We start from the raw sequence: 26,766 nt of genomic DNA, 5'->3' as shown, positions 1-26,766 counted from the left end.
AACAATGTTCTAAACCTGACAGTGGGTTTACTGGATGGAGAAAAGAGAGAAGACTTGATCTGGATTTCACAGAAAGGGTCTGAAGAACAAAGGAGCCATTATTTATCTTGACCTTCAGTTCAGTATCAAATATTGACAACACATCTATTTTATGTCATTCATAGTATGTGTGCCAGGAGTAGAGATAAGCACTATAAATATATCAGTTGAAACAACTTCATGTAGAGTAAGTACTATAGAGCAGGTGTGATGCCTAAAACTCTTGGAATTACCTATGTACTAGAATAAACCCCAACTAGGCCATGGTAAATGAATTTAGGAAACAAGTGTTTATCTATTACTCAACAAAAAAGCATTAAAGGTATACTATAAATAAGCAAGGCATTAGTAAGTAATGTGAGAAATACAGGACAAAAATGTCAACAACAGTAATTAAACTCGAATTGCCAAGCTACCACTTGTGCAAGTCCAATCAATGCTAGATGCTAAAGACATGAGGCTGTGAGAAGACTGAGGGTCCCTTCCTCCAGAGAACTCATGCCCTTATGCTTACCTTATTATGAAGAGACAGTCATTTGTTAATTTCACAATAATTTATTGAACACCTATCATTTTAGGCTCTGATAATTCAGTAGTAAACAAAGTAGACAAAAACCTTGCCTTCCTTCTAGTGGGAAAAGATAAGCAAATAGCTTGGTAAAATATGTAGTGTGTGGCCGGGCATGGTGGCTCACATCTGTAATCCCAGCGCTTTGGGAGGCCAAGGCGGGAGGATCATGAGGTCAAGAGATCGAGACTATCTTGGCCAACATGGTGAAACCCTGTCTCTACTAAAAAAAATTAGCTGGGTGTGGTGGTGTGCAGCTGTAGTCCCAGGTACGTGGGAGACTGAGGCAGGAGAATCACTTGAACCCAGGAGGTGGAGGCTACAGTAAACCAAGATCTCGCCACTGCACTCCAGCCTGGCGACACAGCAAGACAATGTCTAAAACAAACAAACAAACAAACAAACAAACAAACAAACAAAAAACTAGTGCATTACTTGGTGACGTGTGGGGAAAAATAAAGTAAGGAATGAAGAGGAATGCAGGTTGGAGGCTTTCTCTCAGCCCCAGAGGCATAGGTAAGTTAGAATCCTGAGCAGTCCTGGTCCTCTTGTGATAGTTATTATAAACCGAGGAAACGGGCGTAAAGTCATTTGTTTTGATGATCATCAGCTAAATGATTGAATGAATGTTGACAATGAAGGGAGGGGCTATCACGAGATATGCAAAGACTTCTAGGGCATCCTTTCAGTTCTTCTAACTATGTGGAGTTCTGAGACAGGGCAATTGTAACTAGATTAGCAATCATCTGCTGGACTTCTGCTATGAAGTCAGGAGAAGCCTTGAGAGGAGTGCCCTAATCCAGATCCCACCGAAAACAGGGATTCCCTCTTTGTTAAATTCAAAATATCTGGAAGATAGAATATTAGGTATAAAATATTAGGCAGTTTTCTCAGTGTGGCTTTTTTTACTAATATTATTTAATTTAAAATGTTCGAACTTCAAATTAATAGGTCTTCAAATTATAAAGTGGTATTTAATTAAGGCAAGAACAGGGTAACAGAAACTAGATATTACCTTGAAGAACAAAGCTAAGTACAGACTACTGCTATGCTTCTAAGAGTACTTGCTGATAGTGAAAAAAACCATCACTAGAATGGATAGAGGATTTTTACATATTCCTTTTCTATAAGAGAAGTCTATTACTAAAATTGGATCAACAAAACCCATAATTTATGCTTTCTATCTAGTCTCTGTACACACTAAGTCCATGGTTATGGAAATAAGTCTCAGGAATCAGGTTGGTGAAATCAGAAATTTCATTCTACATCAAAGCTCACCCAAAGTTGACAATGCAAGGTGAGAAACAAGATGTGTAACCAAGTAACTACAAAGCAATAGGTTGCCAGTGTCAGGATATCTTTTTGAGCAGCTGCAGTGTTTTGGAACCCTTAGAAAACTTCAAAGCAGTCAAATACCCTTGAGGTTTGCTTTAACCTGGGAGACTTTGTTATTCTCATGATGCTGTTTATGGAACAAAGTTGTCATTCATGAAGCTGCCACAAGAACGATAAGGCAGGCAACAACTTGGGATTATTCAATAATGTAGCTTATTGACCAAGATTTATGAAGTTCCAAGAAATTAATTTTCTTCTACACTTCACAATCTTTTCTCACTTTCAGACTCCCACATAACACACTACCATAATCCCTTCCATTATTAGGAAAGATGAGATAAATTTGGGTACCACTGCAACTTTAAAGCCCTTAGTTAAGAAATGTTTGCTGTCTGCCCATGAGCACCTCACCTCTAAATCTCTCCTAGTAATCAGCACTCTGGTTTTCTGGGCTGTTCTAGACATCTTGGCACTTGCATCTCTTCTCCATGCACTGAATGGTTACATAATGAGATAGCCTACATATTAACTAGAAAAATTGTGAAAAGAATTACAGACAAAAGTAGGGGGAGTTATCAGATAATGGTTTCATATGACTGGTTAAGGAAGTACAAGTTAGAAGCCTACAGTTTTGCCTTATCCAAGAACAAATGACCCCAGACCTATGATGCTTAGTGAGGAGCACAGAATTCTCTTCCAGCTTAGATTGGAAAAACACTAACAGTAGATGGTTTGTACTTGTGCCAAATGAAAAATCCACACCTTGTGTCCAGGAATGATATGGCAGTAACAGCTTTGAGAAGCTTTAGGCTTTTATCAGGTGGAAATGGTAGAGTCAGAGTGACAGTGGGAGCATGAATTGGGGAGGAAGTGATAAGGTCATGCCAGACAGGAGTGTTCTGACAAAAAGGCATAGAGGTATAAAGGTACAAATCATGTCAGAAGACAGTAATTTGATTAGTTTGCTGGGGGTAAACTTTCAAACAGAAGAACAGTTAAAAATGAAATTGGAAATGTAAATTAGGGTCAGTTGTATGACTCTTTGAATGTTCAAAGATTGAAAACTATATCTAATATCTTCCCTTATAAGTAATAAATGACAGACTTGAGTTTTGAGGCTTATTTATTATTACACAGGAAATATCATCTTTTCCAAACAAAAGCTACCTTTAAAAGTTGCTTTGGATACTAGAGAACATTGATCTCAGAAGGTACTATTCCTTTTGTGATGGGTCTCTATATTTTCACATGTAAAATGTACTCTCTCTCAAATAACCAATGATGATATTATAACTTTATATATGTAATTACTACTGATGGTTTCAAAACATTTTCCATCACTTTAATATCCTATTTGGAGCTCACGAGAATGTTCATGGAAAATACCAACACAGATTTATTAGAGTGAGACTGGAAAACTAACTTTTACTTTCAAATGGGTAACAAGGCCTTTCTGTCATTAATTCTCCCCATGAATACTGAAATAATTTAACTCTCAAGAGTACTATTAATTGACAAGCACACAGTGACAGAACATGTTATCTGTTTTTTGAGTTAATTTGTATTGATCCAAAAATATGTCAGTGGAAACTGCTGTTGCAAAACCCTCTCCCTCAAACTGCTGATGACTTTTATGTCCAGATTTCAAAAGATGACATCCTAGAAAATAAAATATAAAATTCAGCGACTTTTAAATGAAAAAGTCCTCTTTTGATAAATTATGTGTATCAAAATGGCCTAAGATTGTCCAAGGATGTCTTTATGCATAATGAACTGGAAGTCTGAGAAAGAGAAACTCTGGTTTGTTTCTCTCTCTTTTTTTTTTTTTGTATTAGAGGATAACTGTAACCATTTTCATATAAAAATGATTCTAAGTTGGGCTGTATACCACTAACTGATTTTTGTGCATTCATTAGTCCATTCTCACACTGCTATAAAGAACTGCCCAAGACTATAATTTATAAAGAATAGTGATTTAATTGACTCACAGTGCCACATGGCTGGGGTGGCCTCAGGAAACTTACAATCATGAAGGAAGGGGAAGAGGCACGTCTTACATGGTAGCAGGTGAGAGACTGAGTATGTTAAGGAGGAACTGTCAGACCATCAGATATCCTGACAACTCACTCATTATCATGATAACAGCATGGGGGACACTGTCCCCATTATCCAGTCACCTCCCACCAGGTCTCTCCCTCGACACATGGGCATTATGGGGATTACAATTCAAGATGAGATTTGGGTGGAGACACAAAGCCTAACAATATCAACGCACGTGAAAAACTTTTATCAATGCAAGTGACAAACCGTAAGACTCAGTGTCCTTGCCTATAAAATATGGGGATAATAATCAGTACTTCACTCGTATGTATCACCAGTCATGGGCTTTAAAAATAACATGTATATCAGTGTTTTGTAGTCCATAAAGTATTATAAATATGCATAGTATAATTACTATGAATTGCTACATTCCTAAAGCTGTTCAAATTACAAAGTGTAATATTTAACCACAAAACAGTTATTTTTTGATAACTATTGTATGTTGCCTGTCTCTTTTACATAAATGTTCATTAAGAGAGTGATCTATATCTGCTTTTCACCTATGCATCCTAAGTACCTAAAACAATGCCTGGCATGTTGTAAGTGTTCAAAAAATAAGTATTTACCAAATAAATGAATAAAAGCAGAGCATATTTTAATTTACTAACTTATGATGAGATTCTTATATACCTATATGATTTATTAAACATCATGATATAGCCATGGAGTACTACTCAGTCAAAAAAAGGAAAAAAATAATGGCCTTTGCAGCAACCTGGATGGAATTGCAGACCATTATTCTAAGTGAAGTAACTCAGGAATGGAAAACCGAACATTGTATGTTCTCACTCACAAGTAGGAACTAAGCCATGAGGATACAAAGGCATAAGAATGATACAATGGACTTTGAGGACTTGGGGGAAAAGATGGAAAAGAGGTGAGGGATAAAAGACTACACATTGGGTTCAATGTATACTGCTCAGATGATGAAAACACCAAAATCTCAGAAATCACCACTGAAGAACTTATTAATGTAACCAAACATCACCTGTACCCCAAAAACCTATGGAAAAAAAATGAAAATTATAAATTAAAAGCCAAAATTGACAAATGGGATCTCATCAAACTAAAGAGCTTCTGCACAGCAAAAGAAACTACCATCAGAGTGAGCAGGCAACCTACAGAATGGGAGAAAATTTTTGCAATCTACTCATCTGACAAAGGGCTAATATCCAGAACCTACAAAGAACTCAAACAAATTTACAAGAAAAAAACAAACAACCCCATCCAAAAGTGGGCAAAGGATATGAACAGACATTTCTCAAAAGAAGACATTCATACAGCCAACAGACACATGAAAAAATGCTCATCATCACTGGCCATCAGAGAAATGCAAATCAAAACCACAATGAGATACCATCTCACACCAGTTAGAATGGCGATCATTAAAAAGTCAGGAAACAACAGGTGCTGGAGAGGATGTGGAGAAATAGGAACACTTTTACACTGTTGGTGGGATTGTAAACTAGTTCAACCATTATGGAAAACAGTATGGCGATTCCTCAAGGATCTAGAACTAGATGTACCATATGACCCAGCCATCCCATTACTGGGTATATACCCAAAGGATTATAAATTATGCTGCTATAAGGACACATGCACACGTATGTTTATTGCAGCACTATTCACAATAGCAAAGACTTGGAATCAACCCAAATGTCCATCAGTGACAGATTGGATTAAGAAAATGTGGCACATATACACCATGGAATACTATGCAGCCATAAAAAAGGATGAGTTTGTGTCCTTTGTAGGGACATGGATGCAGCTGGAAACCATCATCCTTAGCAAACTATCACAAGAACAGAAAGCCAAACACCGCATGTTCTCACTCGTAGGTGGGAACTGAACAATGAGATCACTTGGACTCGGGAAGGGGAACATCACACACCGGGGCCTATCATGGGGAGGGGGGAGCGGGGAGGGATTGCATTGGGAGTTATACCTGATGTAAATGACGAGTTGATGGGTGCAGCACACCAACATGGCACAAGTATACATATGTAGCAAACCTGCACGTTGTGCACATGTACCCTACAACTTGAAGTTTAATAATAATAAATAAATTAAAAAAAAAAAAAAAAGGTTTAGGACATCATTTTTTCTTTTTATTTTGAAAATATTTTCATGTTTTATATACAACTATTATATTCTATAGTATATCAAAATAAAAATTCTAAGGGGTTATTGGCACAAAGTTGTCCTAGACTGATGTATATCAGACACAAACTAAATTCTCTGCTATATCAACTCTTCATTTTTGACTTCAGGTATTTTTAAAATTATATAATATTTCATACAGAAAAGAAAATACAAAATGTAAGTTAGGGTTTAACAAATTGTAAAACAAATACTGTCATAAGCACCAGTACCCTTAAGATAATTTTAAAATTGTGTTTCTTATTTAGTTTTCAATTATAATTGTTGAACCCTCACTTTGTACCTCTCCACAAACACATCCTTCTCTCCTCATCCCTCTGTCAAGATCAACTGTTATTTAGTATTTTGTGTTTATTATGAATGTGTATGTTGGTATAGTTTTACTCTGCACATATGCATATCTGATGTACTTTTAAACTGTGTATCAATAGTATTGCATACATTTTTGTGACATACTTTTATCTATTCACGTTTATGAGAGATATATGCATTTATCAATATATAATATATATTAATGTCTATCAATATCTATCAATTGACTGACGATTTATTAAAATCATATGTATTACTATTACAAATGATGCTACTGTGAACACTATTCTGCATGTGCAAGAGTATCACTAATGCAATTTTGCCCCCAAAAGGGACATTTCATAATATCTGGAGACAATTTTGGTAATTATGGTTGGGGATAGGTTGCTACTATGCTTCTGGCACCAATGGAGCAGAGATCAAAGAGTCTGTTAAACATTCTACAATACATAAGAAAGCCTCCACAACCAAGACTTAAGTGCCCCGAATGTAAGTAATGCACAGATAGAGAAGCTCTACTCTAGGTCTTACTATATCTATGAGTGTAATTTCTGGGTTTTCTGTTACACGCATATTAAACTTTCTCTCCAAAGCTGTTATCTCAACATTCACAGAATATAATAGCTCCTCTTACTAATAAAATTTTGCTATTAAGTATTGCTAAACTTTAAAATAATTGCCTGTATTCACTCTTTATCTCTTCTTTGTAAAAGAAAATGTGTAATATTGGGATGACCTGTTTCCTGAAAATTTTGTGGGACGGATTTGTAAAACAATCTAGTCCTGGTCTTTTATATTCAGGAATATTTAAAACTCATTTAATTTCTTTAATACCTTGTTATATTTTTCTAGATGTTAGTCTATTGCATGTAAGTTTTAAGTGTATTATTTTTCACTTTTAATAACTTTTACTCTTCTGTATTTGTGTTTGTGTCCAACTCTAGATTAATACTGTACCTCTCATTTTTCTTCTTGCTCAATCCTAGCAGAGGTTTGTTATTATTCTTTTTCATACATTAAAATTATTGGCTTTATTAATTCTTCCAGTTTTACTTTGTTTTCTATTTTATTAATTTCTATGATTTTTATTGTTTACTTTTTTATATTTATTGTTTTGTCACTTTTATAATACCTTCAGAAATACATGTAACTCATTCAGTTATGGCTTGAATCTTTTCATAATATAATGATATTGATATATCTTTGTATTGTATTCTATATTAAGTTATATATTAAAAATATTGAATATTATTATTCAGCTCTACTCAATGAAGTTCTATTGTTGTTTATTTTTCATGCAAATACTTTGAAAATTATTTAATACTTTCCAACACATGAGATTTTTCAGATATGTTAGGGTTATAATCTATAGTTATTGAATTTTGATCAGGAAATTTTATCTGGAACCAGGAATGGGAGGAACCTGGCTAAATAGCAGCCTCCACCAATCGTCCTCCCTGTAGGAGCACCAAAATAACAACTACCTACCGAAAAAGCACCTTCAAAAGAACAAAATATCAGATGAAGTAGTCATAATATCTGATATTAACTTCATATTGCTGAAAGAGGCACTGAAGAAGGTAGGAAAAACAGTTTTCCGTTTTCAACACCACTCTTTCCCCATTGTCCTGGCAGCAGCTGGATGGCAAGGTGAAGTAATCTGTGTGTTTTTGAGAGAGTGCACAGATTGTTGGACTTTGCATTGGAACTCAGTGCTCTAAACACTGGGCAGAACTCAGCCAACATCCATGGAGGGAGCATTTAGACCAGCCCTAGACAGAGGGAAATTGCCCATCCCAGTGGTCAGAATGTGAGTTTCAGCAAGCCTCCCCACCATGGGCTAAAGAGTTCTGGGGTTGTAAATAAGCTTGAAAGGCAGTCTACGCCAAAAGAACTGCAAGTCCTAGGCAAGTTCTAGTGATGTGCTTGGCTCACAGCCAGTGGGCTTGGTGGGGCATGTGGCCTAGTGAGACACCAGTGGGGTAGCTAAGGAAGTGCTTGTGTATAGCTCACAGCTCCTCCATTTTGCATGAGGAGAAGATAGGCAAGAGTAAAGAAGACTTTGTTTTGCAACTTGGATAAAAGCTCAGCCATGGTAGGATAGAGCACTAGACTGAGTTGTGAGGCCCCATTCCAAACTGTAGCTCCCTGATGACATTTGTAGATACATCCTGGCTCAAAGGGGAACCCACTGCCTTGAAGGGGAGGACAGAGCCCTGGAATGATTCATTAGCTGCTGTCTAAAGACCTCTTGGGCCCTAAAAATACAGCAGTCATAACCAGGTAGTGGTGTGGGCCTTAGGTGAGACACTGGGATGTGTTAGTTTCACATGACACCCAACACATTCATATCTGTAGTGGCTACAGGAGACATGCCTTCTGCTTGAGAAAAGCGGAAGGAAGAGTAAAGGAGGGAATGACCCAGTGCAATCCCAGTGGTGTTCGCCACAGAGGTGCTTAAATCACACATTCTCCAATTCGAGGTAGTGCAGCACAGAGAGAGAGACTACATTTGTTCAAGAGAAAGTAAGGTGAGAGAACAAGAGTCTATGCCTGGTCATTCAGAAAATGTTCTTGGATCTTATCCCAGACCACCTAAGTGGTACCTATATGAGTCTCCAAGAACCACAGCATTATTGGGCTTGGGGTACTTTCTTTCTTTTTTTTTTTTTTTGAGACGGAGTCTCGCTCTGTTGCCCAGGCTGGAGTGCAGTGGCATGATCTTGGCTCACTGCAAGCTCTGCCTCCCGGGTTCACACCATTCTCCTGCCTCAGCCTCCTGAGTAGCTGGGACTACAGGTGCCCACCACCACGCCTGGCTAATTTTTTGGTATTTTTAGTAGAGACAGGGTTTCACCATGTTAGCCAGGATGGTCTCAAACTCCTGACCTAGTGATCTGCCCGCCTTGGCCTCCCAAAGTGCTGGGATTACAGGCATGAGCCACTATGCCAGGCCTGGGCTTGGGGTACTTTCTAATGCAGATATGGTTGCAGTGGCCAAAGACTTTGATCAAAATGCCTAAGTACTTTCATGTACCTGGAAAACCTTCCCCAGAAGGACTGGTACGCACAAGCCCAGACTACATAGACTACAATATACACCTAACTCTTCAATGCTCAGACATAGGAAAACATCTATAAGTATCAAGACCATCCAAGAAAACGTGACCTCACGAAACAAACTAAGTAAGGCACCAGGGACCAATCCTGGAGAGACAGAGATATGATAATTCAAAATAGTTGTTTTGAGAAAACTCAAAGAAATTCAAGATAACACAAAGAAATAATGCAGAATCCCATCAAATATATATATATTTGAAAAACGATCTTGCTTTTTTAGCCATGCTGGAGTGCAGTGGCATGATCTTGGCTCACTGCCACCTCAATCTCCTGGGCTTAAGTGATCCTCCCACCTTATCCACCAGAGTAGTTGGGGCTGCAGGCACATGCTACCATGCCCAACTAATTTTTGTATTTTTGTTGTTGTTGTAGAGGTGGATTTCACCATGTTGTTCAGGGTAGTCTTGAAATTCTAGGCTTAAGCAATCTGCCCGCCACAGCTTCCCAAAATGGTGGAATTACAGGCTTCACCCACTGTGGCCAGCCCCATCTGATAAATTTCACAGTGCAATTGAAATAATTAAAAAGAATTAAGCAGAAATTCTGAGACTGAAAAATGCAATTGACATATTGAAGAATGCATCAGTATCAATGGCAGAACTGATCAAGCTGAAGAAGGAATTAGTGAGCAAGAAGACAAGCTATTTTAAAATACACAGTGAGAGGAGACAAAAGAAAAAACTAAACTATTTTAAAATTTTTATACGACAAAAAAAAAAAAAAAACCCAGATAGCCAAAACAATCCTAAACAAAGAAATGAAGCTGGAGGCATCAATCTGCTAGACTTCAAACTATACTACAGGGCTAAAGTAACCAAAACAGCATGGTACTGGTACAAGAGCAGACACATAGACCAATGGAACAGAATAGAGAATGCAGAAATAGGACTGCACACTTGCAACTCTCTGATCTTCAACAAACCTGACAAAAACAAGCAATAGGGAAATAATTCTCATTCAATAAATGGTGCTGGAAAAAACTGGCTAGCCATATGCATAAGATTGAAACTGGACTCCTTCCTTACACCACATACAAAAACTACAAGATCAAACTTTTGATTCAAGATGAATCAAAGACTTCAATGTAAAACCCCAAAGTGTAAAAAATCTGGAAGACAACCTAGGCAATAGCATTCAGAACATAGGCATAGGCAAAGATTTCATGACAGAGACACCAAAAGCAATTGCAATAAAAACAAAAATTGACAAATGGAATCTAATTAAACTAAAAAGTTTGTGCACAGCAAAGAAACAATCAACAGAGTAGACAGACAATCCACAGAATGGGAGAAAATTTTTGCAAACTATGCATCTGACAAAGCCTAATATCCAGCATCTATAAGGAACTTAAACAAATTTACAAGAAAAAAACAAACAACCCCATAAAAGTGGGCAAAGGGCATGAACAGACATTTTTCAAAAGAAGACATACATGCAGCCAACAATCATATGAAAAAAACTCAGCATCACTGATTATTAGAGACATGCAAATCAAACTCACAATGAGATATCATCTAACACTCATCAGAACAGCAACTATTAAAAAGTCAAAAAAGAACAGATGCTGGTGAGGTTGTGGAGAAAAAAGGAACAGTGCTACGTGATGGGAATGTAAATTAGTCCTGCCATTGTAGAAGACAGTGTGACAATTCCTCAAAGATCTAAAGACAAGTACTATTCAACCCAGTAATCCCATTACTGGGTATATACCCGCACATGTATGCTTACTGCAGTACTATTCAGAACAGCATTTAGGTTGACATGGAATCAGCCTAAATGCCCAACAATGATAGACTAGATAAGGAAAATGAATATATACACAATGGAATTCTATACAGCTATAAAAAAGAATGAGATCATTTCCTTTGCAGGAGAATGGATGGATCTGGGGACCATTATCCTAAGCAAACTAACACACGAATAGAAAACCAAATACTGCATGTTCTCATTTATAAGTGGAAGCTAAATGATGAGAATACATTGATACAAAGAAGGGAACAACACACACTGGGACCTTTCAGAGGATAGGGGTGGGAGGAGGGAGGGGATTAGGAAAAACAAGTAATGGGTACTAGGCTGAATATGTGGGTGATGAAATAATCTTTACAGCAAACCCCCATGACAAAAGTTTACTTATGTAAAAAATCTGCATTTGTACCCCTGAACTTAAAAAAAAGAAAAAATGATGATAATAACTAATTGTACAAATTGAGTATCAATTAACAATGAAATAAAAGGCTTTTGTTTTATGAAAAGAGTCCAGAAAAAAAAAAAAAACAAAACAAAACAGTAAAACAAACCTATAAGATCTAGAAAGTAGCCTCAAACAGGCAAATGTAAGAGTTACTGGCTTCAAAGCAGAGGTAGAGAAAGGGATGAATCCTGTAAGTTTTGGCATGTTGTGCATTCGTTTTAATTTTTCTCAAGGTATTTTTATGTCTTTTGTTATTTCTTTTTTGCCCCATTGATTGTTTAAGTGTGTGCTATGCAATTTCCACATATTTGTAAATTTTCCAGATTTTCTTGTTATTGATTTTGGATTTGACTATAATGTACCTTCATGTGAATATCTTTGAGTCTATCTACCTAGAACTCATTCACCTTCTTAGATATATAGATTCATATCTTTTATCAAAGTTGAGACATTTTTGGCCATTTTTTCTCCAAATATTATTTCTGTCTCTTTCTCCTTGTCTTCTCCTTCTGATATTCTATTAAAAACTAGGCATATGTTGGTATGCTTGACAATACCTTTCCAGTCTCTTAGTCTCTGTTTATTTTTCTTTTTTTCTTACTTCTTTCTGCATTTCTGTTCCCAAGACTTGATCATCTCAGTTGACATATTTTCAAGTTTGTTGACTTCCCTTTTTGCCTGCTCAAATCTGCTGTTGAACTCCTTCAGTGAATGTTTTATTCATCATTGCATTTTTCGATTCCATAATTTCTATGTGATTTCTTTGAATAATTTCTTTATTAATGTTCTCCATGTGGTGAGATATTACTCTTCTGGTTTTCTTATTTTTTGTCCATGGATTTCTTCAGTTCTTTGAGAATATTTAAAATAAACGGACATATTTTCTTGTTTCCTTACATCTTCATACTTTTTTGTTGAAAAGTGTACATTTTAAATATTATACTGTGGCAACTCTGGAAGTCAGACTTTCCTTCTTCCTTAGGGTTGGTTGTTGCTTTTATGTGGTTACTGTTGTTTGCGTATGGACTTTTCCATGGTAATTTTGTAATGTCTGTATTTTTTCCCTTTGTGTGACAACTGAAGTCTCTCTTTCATTAGCTGAATTATTAGCTAAATATTTGACAGAAATTTCCTTAAACACCTGAAATCCAACCAAATCAAACAGAATAAAAAGTATCCCATCTTTGCAAATTAGATCTGTGTTGGGACTCTTTCATTGCTCAGTAGGATAGTCTGCGTTAGCCTTCACTTCTTGGTTGCATAGAGCCTGAAGGTCAACCAGAGGTGAGAACATAGGGTTTTTTCTGGTCATTTCTTAGTATGTCTCTAGCTTTGAGCAAGCACATAGCCTTAAAGAGTTCCCAGAATTTGTCAGAGACTTTCAAACCCTATATTCTTCATTTCTTTCTGTTCCAATTATCTTCTTTTCTTTTCTAAGATTTTTAATCTATTTCTCACTCCTATTATTCTCTGTCCCAGGCAGCAGTATCTAATAGATTTGCCTTTAAATATTTTTGACAAACTGCTCTGAGAGCTGCCTCAGCCCTGGAGAAGTTCTGAGACAGGTAAAGACAAAAGCAAACTCTTGAGCCAATTCTTCAGTGAGCCATGAGACAGGTCAAAACAAACAAAAATTCTTTGAGAATAATTCCATATTGCTTTCTGTGGTACCAGCAACCACTAGGAATGTGCCCTGCCATGCAAGGCTACTGTCCCACTGGAGTGTAGGGGATGGTAACAGGGTAAACCAAAATGCCGCAGAGCTCTCTTTCCAAAATAAAGCAGTTGTTACTCATTAGACATTATCTTGATGTCAGTTTAGATTAGATTTCAGAGGTCCAAAAGCATTTATTCTGACACTTTTTCTAAGCTACTCTGTTGCTCTTGTGAAGAGTTGGAGTTTTAGAGTTCCCTCATCTGCTATCTATTTTTGCTGTCATTACTTCTATTACTTTTAAGTATTTGTCTCCACGCTTTGGAAAACAACATAAATGTTGAAATTGCTAAAATCTCAACATGTTTACAATTCCAAATATTTATTAATTTCCTTCTATTATGTGTCTCACTCAGTCTAAGATGAAAGGAATGGGGATACACCAGTGAGGTTAGCCAGCTTTTACTGAGGGCTCAGTACACGTTAGGCATTGTTTTGAGTGAGTTACATTTCTTCGTTCCATCAATCTACACAGCAATGCTAGCAAGTGGCTGGTCTGATGTACATTTTACAGATAATTAAAATATAGTGCAATGATATTGAAAAAACTTAACCACGGTCACACTGCAAGTAAGGTGGGGCACCAAGATTTATATGTAGATAGTCTGTCTTCAGAGCCTGTGTTCTAGACTACTCTTCCCTACCGCCAGTACTATAGAGACAGAGTTATCAACTAACAATAATAACAAAGAAAAAGACAGTTTTGATGCCAAACCTTTTCTTTTGCCAGAAAGTTTGTTTGTTTTCTGTGTTATAGATACACAGAAGAAAAAAAGGTTCCAGTCTCATCAAAGCAAATTGATTATTTTGGTTGCTTCTTCTTGATCTTCATATAATGTTTTGGGTGTTTAATTACTTTTTGCTTTGATTTTGCCCTTGTCAACCCTTTTGAGAGTAAGGATAATACGGATTTTATGTATTTTCACTTATTTTAATATTCCCATTTGGTGGCCGATAATTAGTTTGTTTAAGTGGCCTTTTGAAATCACATTTCTTCCTAACTGGCATATAATTCTAGGTTGTGACATTTCTGAGTATTGATTTAAATTCCTTTTTGTCTTAACTTCTGGGAAAACTTTCACAAAATTAAATGATAATTCCTCAAATTAAAGCAAATTCGGAGGACCTTCATTCCTGTGTGTAAAAGTAAATTTGAAATATCTGACAGCAGCTGAAGTGGACCCTTAAACTCAGCTGTATTAATGTCAAAAGTCTGCAAAAGAATATTACAAAAGCTAAGTAGAAGATTAACTAAGAAATATAACAAATGTCACAAGAAATGAAATAGGATTTGAGGGTTTAGAGAGTTTGGTACTGTAACAAAAACATGAGAAAAATGGCAACATGGTGCTTGAATTGTAGGGCTCTGAAAACGAATTTTTTTAAACCCTTGAAATGAATTGAACTTGGTAGACAAGCCCATGGAAAAAAATATATTTCATGAAATACACATGCTAGAATTCCTTCTGAAATCATAATATTGTCATGCTTTCTTGTGAAAAGTAATTTGTAACAAATTATGTGAGCCACCCCATAAAATATTTTGCACGTGATCCTTAATTGGGTATATTTGAAACATTGTTCTTTAAAAAAAAAAAAAAAGAAAGAAAATGGCTCAAAATATCACTAAAATTGCTATGTAATATTTAAATGCTTAATTGCTATACAAATGAAATTTACATATATTAAAACCTAGCCAAAATAACCCAAAATAACCACATTAAATTACTATAAACATGAAAAAAGTCTCAGCTTTTTTCCCTCGGGACCTGTGTTTCCCTTGGTCTGAGGTGACAGGACAAGGTCACACCTGTAGCCAAGAGTATGTCTGTTTTTTTCGTTGTTTTTACCCAGCTTTTTCTAGAAAGCCTACCCTAAGACACAGGCATGAATGCACTAAAACACACACACACACACACACACACACACACACTCCTTTTGCCCTCAAAAACCCAGAAAACCCAGCAGACAAAAATCAGTTTATTTATTAGCAAATAATTTTATATGGTTTTGATTTGTGTCCCGACCCAAATTTCATGTTTAATTATAATCCCCAGTGTTGGAGGTTGGGCCTGGTAGGATGAGATTAGATCATGGGGGTGGATCCTTCATGCATGGTTTAGTACCATCTCCTTGGTACCGTTCTCACAATAGTGAGTGAGTTCTCGTGAGATCTTGTTTAAAAATACGTAGCACATCTCCCCTAACTCTCTTGCTCTTGCTCCTGCCATGTAAGATGGCTGCCCTGCTATGCCTTTCACCATGAATAAAAGCTCTCTGAGGCCTCTCCAGAAGCAGATGCTGCCATGCTTCCTCTATAACCTGCAGAGCCATTAGCCAATTAAATAAACATCTTTTCTTTATGAATTACTCAGTCTCAGGTTATTTCTTTATAGCAATTTGAGAATTTACTAATACAGGATTGGAAAGACACTAGGTATTAATCAAGCAAATAATATTTTCTTCTCTGACTTTATGTTCCCAGAATCCTGTTATGTTTTATGTACATGTGACAGATAAACATCATGTGTGTACATAGATAAGAAGATGCTTTGTTTGCAAAGATTATTGCCACAGGCTGTTGTAGGGCGTAGCAATAAAAGGAGAGAGAGAGACTATTGCAACAGGGAGAACACTTCAACCATAAGATCTACAAGTATCTCAAGATTCATGAAGAAAAGAATTGTATTTAATAGGGAGACATAAGCAAGGCTAGAGAGAACCAAAGATGGTACAGGGGATGATTGGGTAGCTCTATCAGACACTTGAGCTGGAAAGGAAATGTTTTTCTTTGAGGTCAAGGCCAGTCTATTCTTAGAAGGAACCATTACATTGGGTTTGTTTTGCCTTCCAATGCCGACTCAGGCTGAGGGAGGATAAAAAATAAAAATTCAGTGGTGGTTGGGGCGGGGGGAGGATAGAAATTTAAAGTTTGATCAAGCCAAGTTAGTAGATATTTTTATAAAATTGTTCAGTGGCTACAAACAGTTCAGTTAATCATTTTTGAGAAAACAAATGGAAATTTGACAGTTCTGTGTCTGGTCTGGTCTTAAGTAAAACAAAGTCATCTGTGTCTCAACTCAGTCATATGGGGAAGGGTGTGTGGTTCTTTTCAGTAAGCCATTTTCTGGAAGAAAAACATGGGGAAGAAGTTCTTAATCTCACTGTTTTCTAAAAATCAGAGGTCTCAGGAAAAGTTCTACATTGGCAAATGTAAATGAAAAGATGACATATTGGGCAGTATGTTAGATAATCTGCCAGTTTGAATGTCTTCTGTACATAATGAATACCTTTTCTATATCAAACCATTTCATCCTAGCACAGCTTTGCAATTCTTGCTTGTATCAAATTACTTGACCTTAGAGGTCATCTTCCTAGTTGGTCACTAAATTGGGATTTCCTGTTTTATCAAAAGCAAGATATTTGCTTATCTTCCATCTCACCTTTCCACCACCATAATAGTTAGAAGAGGTTTTTTAATCCAACTCAAGATTGATGAGTAGCTTTCATATGTGTTTTATTTCAGAGGCCTAATATTAAGGAAAGTTTGAGCAACCACGAGGAAAGATGTTTAAGTGATCAGTAAGGCTTAACAAATGTTCATGCTGTGAAGACGAAGTTATTAACTTAGACCATTTGGGAGTCACATGTTCAGACTGCAGCCAGGATTCTAAAACTGAAATGTTGATCTTTAATGCATTTGACCTCTCAGGACTGTTTTTATATTCTTTGAGAAATACCTCACAAGGCCATTTGCTTCCTGCACTTACATCAAGTCTATCAAAACTAGCCCTCAGTGACTCAGCCTAGAACAGACTTTTAGGAAATGTGCTGACAGAGTCAGTAACTTACATGTATATAAAATGACTGGCAGGGCTTAATATGTGAGCCTCCTGAAGGAAGCAATTTTTTGTTGTAATTGTCATTTTGTTTGTTGCTTGGTTGTTTTCCTTTTTCCTAGGAAAAGCATAAGGAGCAGAAATTGTATGTTACTTAACCAACAGTAGAGGGTTCTGTGATATTTTTATCTGGTCTGACCACTTTCCGTGCAGCACACAATACTGGAAATCTTTATGCTGATGTATACGCATTCTGAAAAATTAAAATGTTTAAGTCATAGCAATTTTATCACCTTGTGGCCAGCTGAAGGACTTTTTACTGGATCAAGCCAGGGCAAGCAAAGGACAAACATTCCAACAAGTTCTCTGTATTTGAATGTTCTGGTTTTCCAGAAGCCTGTGCCATGACTAGTCCTGCCTTCAACCTTCCCACAGCTTCCTGTTACCACTCTGACCTCATTTTCTAATACAGGCATACATTAGAGATACTGCAGGTTAGGTTCCAGACTACCATAATAAAGCCAATGTCATGGTAAAATGAGTCACACAAATTTTCGGTTGCCCAGTGCATGTAAAAGTTAGGGTTACACTATACTTGGGTCTATTAAGTATGCAACTCCATTGTGTCTAAAACCACAATGTACACACTTTGATTTAAATATAGCATATTGATAAATATACTAACAATTAGCTGAACCTTTAGTGAGTCATAATTTATTGTCAAGTGGAGGATTTTACCTCCATGCTGATGGCTATTGACTGACCAAGATTTTGGATGCTTAAAGTTGGAGTGGCTGTGTTAATTTCTTAAAACAAGACAGCAATGAGACTTGCTGCATTGATTGGCTCTCCTTTTGCAAAAGGTTTCTCTGTAGCATGTGATACTATTTGATAACATTTTACCTACAGTACAACTTCTTTCAAAATTGGAGTTCATTGTCTCAAATCCTGCCACTACTTTATCAACAAAGTTTATGGAATATTCTAAATCCTTTGTTTTTATTTCAACAATGTTCACATCGTCTTCACCAGGAATAGTTTCCATCTCAAGGAACCACTTTCTTTGATTATTCATAAGAAACGACTCCTCGGCTGGGTGTGGTGGCTCACGCTTGTGATGCCAGCACTTTGGGAGGCTGAGGCGAGCGGATCACAAGGTCAGGAGATTGAGACCATCCTGGCTAACATGGTGAAACCCCGTCTCTACTAAAAATATTTTTAAAAAAAAATTAGCCGGGTGTGGTGGTGGGCGCCTGTAGTACCAGCTACTCGGGAGGCTGAGGCAGGAGAATGGTGTGACCCGGGAGGCAGAGCTTGCAGTGAGCCAAGATCATGCCACTGCACTGCAGCCTGGGCAAGAGAGCGAGACTCCATCTCAAAAAAAAAAAAAAAAGCAACTCCTCATCCTTTCAAGTTTTATTAAGAGATTGCAGGAATTCAGTCACATCATCAATCTCCACTTCTAATTCTAGTTATATTCTCATTTCCACCACATTTGCAGTTAGCTTCTCCACTGAAGTCTTGATCCCCTCAAAGTCATCCATAAGGGTTGAAATAAACTTCAATCAAACTCTTGTTAATGTTGATGTTTTGACTTTTTCCAATCAATTAAAAATGTTCTGAATAAGATCTATAATAATGAATCATTTCCAGAAGATTTTCAATTTACTTTGCCCAGGTCCATCAGAGGAATAACAATTTATGGCAGCTTTAGCCTTAGGAAATGTACTTATTAAATAATAAGACTTGAAAGTAAAAATTACTCTTTGATCCATGGGCTGCAGAATGGATGTTGTGTTAGCTGGCATAAAGACAACATTAATTTCCTTGTACACATTCTTTAGAGTTCTTTGGTAACCAGGCATTGTCAATGAGCAGTAATATTTCAAAAATAATATTTTCTAGGTAAGGGATCTCGACCATGGGCATAAAATATTCAGTAAATGATGCTATAAACAGATAATTTTTCATCCCGGCTTTGTTGTTCCATTTATTATGCATAAGTACAGTAGATTTAGCATAAATTTTAAGGATCCTAGGATTTTCAGAATGGTAAGTAAACACTGACTTCAGCTTAAAGCCAACAGATGCAGTAGCCTCTAACAAGGGAGTCAGTCTGTTCTTTAAAGCTTCGAAGCCAGGTATTCACTTCCTCTCTAGCTGTGAAAGTCCTAGATGGCATTGTCTTCCAATTAAAAGCTGTTCCATGTACATTAAAATCTGTTGTTTTGTGTAGTCACCTTTATCAATGATCTTAGCTAGATCTTCTGGATAACTGGCTGCAACTTTTACATCAGTACTTGCTGTTTCATCTTGCACTTTTATGCTATAGAGATGGTTTCTTGCTTTAAACCTAATGAACCAACTTCTGCTAGCTTCAAACTCTTCTTCTGCAGCATCCTCACTTTTCTGAGCCTTTATAGAATCGAAGAGTGTTAGCGCTTTGATCTATATTAGGCTTCGGCTTAATGCTATGTTGTGGCTGATTTGATCTTTTATTCAGACCATTAAAACTTTCTCGATGTCAGCAATAAGGCTGTTTTGCTTTCTTATCATTTATGTGTTCACTGGAGTAGCAATTTTAATTTCCTTTGTTAACTTTTATTTTGCATTCACAACTGGGGTAATTGTCACAAGAGGCCTAGCTTTCGGCCTGTCTTGGCTTCCAAAATGCCTTCCTTACTAAGCTTATCAATTTCTAGCTTTTGATTTAAAATGAGGGATGTGAGACTCTTCCTTTCACTGAAGACTTAGAGGTCATTGTATGGTTATTGATTGGCCCAATTTTGCTATTGTTGTGCCTCGAGGAATAGGGAAGTGCAAGGAAAGGGAGAGAGATGGGGAAGGGCCAGTTGGTGGAGTGGTCAGAACACACACACAACAATTATTAAGTCTTATATGGGTGTGGTTTATGGCGCCCCAAAGCAATTACCATAGTAACATCAATGATCACTCATCATAACAGATATAATAATGAAAAAATTTTGAAATATTGTGAGAATTATCAAAATGTGACATAGAGACACAAAGTGAGCAAATGCTTTTGAAAAATATGGAGCCCATAGACTTGGCAGTTACAGGGTTTTCATAAACCTATAAACTGTATAAAATGCAATATCTGTGAAGCACACTAAAGCAAAAGACAGTAAAAATGGTATGCTTGTATTCTCCCCACATCATTCTGCTCTGCTTCCCTGTATAGGCCAGGTATGTTCCCGCCTTAGGGCCTTTTGTAGCAGTACCCTCTGCCTGGAATTGTTCTTCCCCAGACAGTAGCTTGACTATTCCCTCATCTTCTTCATGTTTTGGTTCTCATTCATAGTTAGAATTACCCTGAACACCATAGTTAAAGTTGCAACCTGCCTCTCTGTTTCCACACTTACATTTCTGATACTCTTTATCCTGTTTTACTCATTATTGTACAAGAGTTATCATATTTTAACATACCATATAACTTATTTATGTTTACCATGTCTTTTTCCTAAAAATCAAGAGTGGGATTTTTATAATTATTGCTGTATTTACGGCATCTGGAATCACGCTCAACACATAGTAATCAATAGTTACATTAATTAACTATGTTAAATGCTTGTTAATAATAAAAGGACATATAGAAAACTATTTCATATATATATATATATATTCATCCTGAACCTGATATTTTAGTATTAAAAAAATCGACCTGCTCAGACTTAAGAGACTTGTAAGAACTTTTGTTTATCTTGGTGATAGAGACACTACTATATGTATTACAAATCTTTCTTCTATTGCCATTTGTTATAAATATTATGTATTTCCTACTTTAGTTATCTTTTCTGATAACAGGAAAGGTTAAAATTTAGGTTTTAATAATATCCAATATGCTTATGAACAAAATTGTAAAAAATGTTCTCTTCACTTCCACTGGTCAGATACACTTGGTCATGATTCTGTCATATGATGGCTCTTCTCGCCTGTAAATGCGCTTACCTTTTCTCACCCAGGGCAGTCCTTCCTTGTAATACCTTATTAACATTTAAAATGGCTGATTTAAGACAGGAGATAAACTGTTAAGGAGGGGAGTTGCAACACTGGAAATAATAGAATGCAAACTCTCACTTTGTTTTCACTAACTTGTAGAGAAGACTGATTATATTTGAAGAAAGGTAGTAAATAATTGCTGGAAGGAAAAGTAACAAAAAAAAAATCAATTCTAGCTGTCTCTAAGAAGGAAAGTAAATCTGTAAAACAAATGTTCATTCAGGGTTCCTAACCCTAAGAGAGCGTATGAAGGGAGTCACAGTCTGTTAATTCCAGAGGTACCAATTCCACAGAGTGGGAAATTCGGGAATACCCTATTGTTTAGAACTTATCGAAATAATTTTCAGAGCTAACAGTGAAAATGTTTGCCTGCTTTGGACTATTCATCTCGAAGGAGCCTTGGAGGTGCAATACTACAAATCCACAAAATCTCAAAGGCAAGGCTAAGGGCAAAAAAAGAGAAGGGTTTTGGTTTACACAAGCTGATAGTAACTACATGATATTCTCACTTCCTCTTTCTCAAAGCCCTAACTTGAAAATCAATAGAGGAGATGCCACCAAGATCACTAGACGATTAGTCAAGATAAAATGCAAGGAAGCAGAGTTGGCTGGATGGATTCAGGCTAGAGAAGATGACCGGATTTCTGCGATGGATAGTAACTATTTTAAGGATTATTAAAAGAAAGATGACAACTACCTATTTTTGTTTGAAAAGAAACAGATTTAAGCTAAGGACAAAGTAGAAAAGTTAGCAAGAGAGATGTCCTTTCTTTTAGAGATCAGGAAGTACTCAGATGTTATGATTTAATGTCCAGATGGGTGTATCTCTTTCCCCAAAAAGTTACTTGAACAGTTTTCCCGTGTTCCTGTGCTTAAGGATGAACTCGTGAGGAGGATGAACGCTCAAGCACTTTTGATTCAATACAGGCATTTGTGTCCCACATCACTCCTATCTCTCGCTTCTCTGTCTCCTTCATTTCTTGCAATAAGTGCTAATATTGCTTTGTGAAATTCTACTTTCCAGCCTCTTCATTCCAATAGTAAGAAACATATTCACCAAGTATTGCTCATGTGCCTAGACAATAAGGATACATATTGAGATGGGTGAAACAGACAAGACTCTGTCACCGTGGGACTTATAATGGGAGAAGATGACAAGGGAAAGGGAATATACAACATAATTCAATACATCAAGTAGTAGTATGATGAACAGGGTGCTGTGGTGGGCAGTGATGTGTGTGTGTGTTGCATGGGGTGAGGTCGAGTTCTGATAGGGAGTCAGAAAAGGCCCCTCTGAGGAAGTGACTGTGAACTGAGACCTAAGAAATCATTTCTGTAAAGAGACAGGAGAAGGCAGAAGAAAGAGCGTGCTCAAAGGCCTGGAGCTAATCTGTTAGTCTGCAGTGCCAGGCCTCCTCAACATCAGTGTATTCAATTTGACTTTTTAAAAAACCCACATGTATCCTCTGATAAAATGGATATATAAAAACTTCAGCATTTTCCCCAAAAGACAAGCAGTCACCCCAAACAAAAATTGAGATTGACTTGTAAGAATTAATATTTTATGAAGTCAAACATTCAGGGATAGTTGCTAATCATATTACATGAGGTCTCACAAGCAGGACTCACTGGAGCAGAGATTTGAAGTTTCACTTTCCATTCTGATTTGAATGGAGGGGGATAACTGAATGCAATAGGAGACATTTCCATTGATGGATAAGAATCATCACTCTGAAACAAGGCTGCCTGCATCTGGATCCTGGCTCTACCGCTTTCCAGGTCAATGGTTGTGAACAAGTTACTTAAAACTGCTCTGAGCTTTGATGTCATCATCTGTAAAGCATGGATAATATGGATAATACTTCAGAGAGTTGTTATAATAATTAAATGTGTTTAATTTGTAAGGCACAAAGAACAGTACCTGACACATAGCAACTATTAAATAAGTGTTAAGTGACAATAAAATAAAACAATTATTTATTATGAATAACCTGAGATAAATGTTGATGCAAAATGTTACACGTCTTTATAATGCTTGCTGAAGGAGACTTATTTGGCACATTATGGATTAAGACCACATTACTGCAAATCTATAATTATGTATGAGTTTAACAAAAGTTTTCCTGTATATTCCCCATAAAGGGTATGGTAAGTAAATTATTAATGTAAAGAAGTATGTTGTGTATGTTAAAGTTTCTTAAGGGAGGTACTAATTACTAACTAGTATTATATTCTCATGTAATGTATTTGACCACATTCTATAACATTTTATGTCATAATAAGTTACACCTAAAAGTGTCATTATAAGCGTATTTAAAATATACATATAATTTGTATGTGTCAATCTAACTTTGTGTATTCACTTCTCATTATTATACATATAACTTATGTTAAAAAAAAAAAAAAAGAAGACAAGATATCTTGGGTTAGGCAATTTCCAATGCGGTGTGTTTTCTAAATTAAAAGCAGACTCTCAGTTTTCTTTTTTATTCCACTCCAATCCTAAACACAACACAAAGATCATAGAATTTTTTAAGTGCTGAGAAGTACTACACCTAACATATGTTTCATGAAACTCTCAGACGTCATATCTTCATGTGTATTAGTCCATTCTTGCACTACTGTAAAGACATACCTGAGACTGGGTAATTTATAAAGGAAAGCGGTTTAATGAATTGGCTCATGCTTCTGTAGGCTGTACAGGAAGCATAGCAGCTTCTGCTTCTAGAGAGGCCTCAGGGAACTTACTCACGGCAGAAGGCAAAGCAGGAGCACGTCTTACATGGCAGAAGCAACAAGGGGCAGGGGGTGGGGGAGCTGCTACACACTTGGAAACAACCAGATCTCAGGATAATTCTTTCACTATTGCCATGACAACGCCAAGGGGGTAGTGTTAAACCATTAGAAACCACTCCCACCAGGCCCCACCTCCAACATTGGGGATTACAATTCAACATGAAATTTGGGCAGGGACACAGATCCAAACAATATCACCATGCCTGACATTCTTGCCGTGGTGTCAGTGCCAGGAATCACGGAGCATCTAAACATCTCGTCATGCACCTCATCCTGCAAGAAGACAGTTCTGCTTAATATTGTGAATAACTAATTTTCAGACGTTTGTGTAATTATGTTTCTTTCTCTTTCTTACATGATATCTACACAAAGCAACATTGTGAGGATTCAGCAAGTCTGGAATTATAATACCTAATATTTATTTTCTAAATAAAGGATGGGATGTCTACTAATTTCAAGTCAGCACCAAACTGTGCATGTAAACCTTGCTCATGTGTCCTATGTACTATTGTAGTGAGACTATTGTCCCTGTTTGTGAATCCTGTTATGATTATAGTTCAGTCTTTCATGTCGTATCAAATCTCTCACCATGTGCGGGCCTTTGGGGATGGTGGCATGTGTCACTGTACAAGTGTTTGCAACTTTTCAAACAAGCTTGTTAACACTGAGTCATCTGCCTACTTAAAACTCTGAAAATATATTCGGGTTTTATTTCCTGATTCCTGGTAAATTAAAGTTTAAAAAAAGGACCTGGCTGTCAATCAACTATAATTAAATACACCACGATATATCAGATACAAAGGACCCCTTCTGCTAATGTGGACCATGGATATCCACACTGTGGACTGAGGAATTTGTCATGTAAGAGAATAACCAGTGGTGTAATCTGGAAGGAACAAATGCTTTGGCTTTGAGTTTCATCCGATTATCTTTCCCATACACCTCATAAGGGCTGGTGGACCTGGAACCAATTTAGTGCATGGCCTCCTCAAAGGCTGCCTAGTTCCTGTCGTAAATTTTGCACAGCTTTTTTGCTTTCAGTGCCAACCACTTAATTCTAACACCATTTAACCATTCCAAAATAGCTATTGTGTCTTTATTACATAACAGGCACTTGGCACGGCACGGGGGAACATGTTGGTGAGCAAGACAAGGTTCCTGCATTCAACATCTTCCATGGATAAGCAGTAATGGTATGTATGTAAATAGTCTTATTCAAAGCATAATGCAGTGACTACTAAGTTATTATAAGTATTCTAAGAATACTAAAAGCAGAGACAAGCAACAGTTTTAAAGCAAGGTCAGAGAGGATAGGGGAGTGAGAAGTCGGCATCAAGACGGCACTTTCTGAGGTTATCAAGCTAAATGATCCTAAAAGTCTCTTTCAAACTCTGTTTCTATGAAAATTCTCATCTCATTTGTTAACTGTAATCACTGCTGACCTCCCATGCAGTAGCGCTCCATATACTTGAAACCTGGTATTAAGACCCTAGGAGAAGAGTAGACCTTTTACCAATAATTGAGAAAGAATAGAGTGTAATGTCTTTGGAGCAAGTATTCAGCACTTAGCCTTTGTCTCATTAAGCCTCAACTAGGTTGGAAGAAAGAGAGAAGAGAAAAATAGTAAGGAATTTCAAGCTGATAAGCTTTGGGGAAATCAGGGTAAAATAGGTAATATGGGAGCCAAAACCAATGGATATCACATGCTTTAAGAAGACAGTAGTGCTCTTCACTAATGGAAGAATGACAGCGAGAGAAGAGGTAACGCATGGAGCCTGAAGGATATCACAGGAAAGTGGAGAATGGAGCACATGTAACTCCAAAGGAATTGACAAACAGGCATTTATGTGAATCATTAGGAAGTATGCTTAATATGTTCCCACACTTTGACAAGGCATTTTACCTGGTTGTTTCCAAAACAGATTCCATCATATCTTAAGTGATCCAACTGGCTTGTGGTTCAGCATCTCCAAATCATTGATAGTTATAATCCACACACATTATCATACTAATTTATGATAAGATGCTTTCAATGTGATAAAAAGAAAATGTCACTCAGTAATTTATTTCAGATACAGTACTTACTCATGCATAGGCTTGATTTGCTCTGCTTATCACCTATAGAGAATTTACAATGACATGTTCCTGTTTGCTTCATGGCTTGCCTCATCCTCTGGATTTTTACTGACATCACCCCTCATTTGCGCTCTGTTCACCTAGCTCATAGTCATCATTCATTCAGGTCTTAAATTCTATGTTAAATCCTCTAATCAGCCTTTCTAGGCCTTCAAGTGTAGGTCAGGCACATCTCTAATCAGCTATCCTAACACTTTGTAATTTTCTTTTATGTCACATGAAAATTGAAGTTGTAAAATCACATGTATGATCACTTAATGTCTGTTTCCTTCACATCTTTCTCAATTAGATCATAAGTTCCATGAAGGCAAGGGCCACTATGTTCTCAGGCTTTATCAGAAAGACTGACACATGATAGGTTCTAATTCAATCTTTGTTGAGTAAATAAAACTTTCAAATTTAATGGAATTATCAGACCAAAAATGTATGGATA

The sequence above is a fragment of the Chlorocebus sabaeus genome, chromosome X, assembly GCF_047675955.1.
Source record: "Chlorocebus sabaeus isolate Y175 chromosome X, mChlSab1.0.hap1, whole genome shotgun sequence".
Taxonomy (NCBI): Eukaryota; Metazoa; Chordata; class Mammalia; order Primates; family Cercopithecidae; genus Chlorocebus; species Chlorocebus sabaeus.
This window is presented reverse-complemented; position numbering follows the sequence as displayed.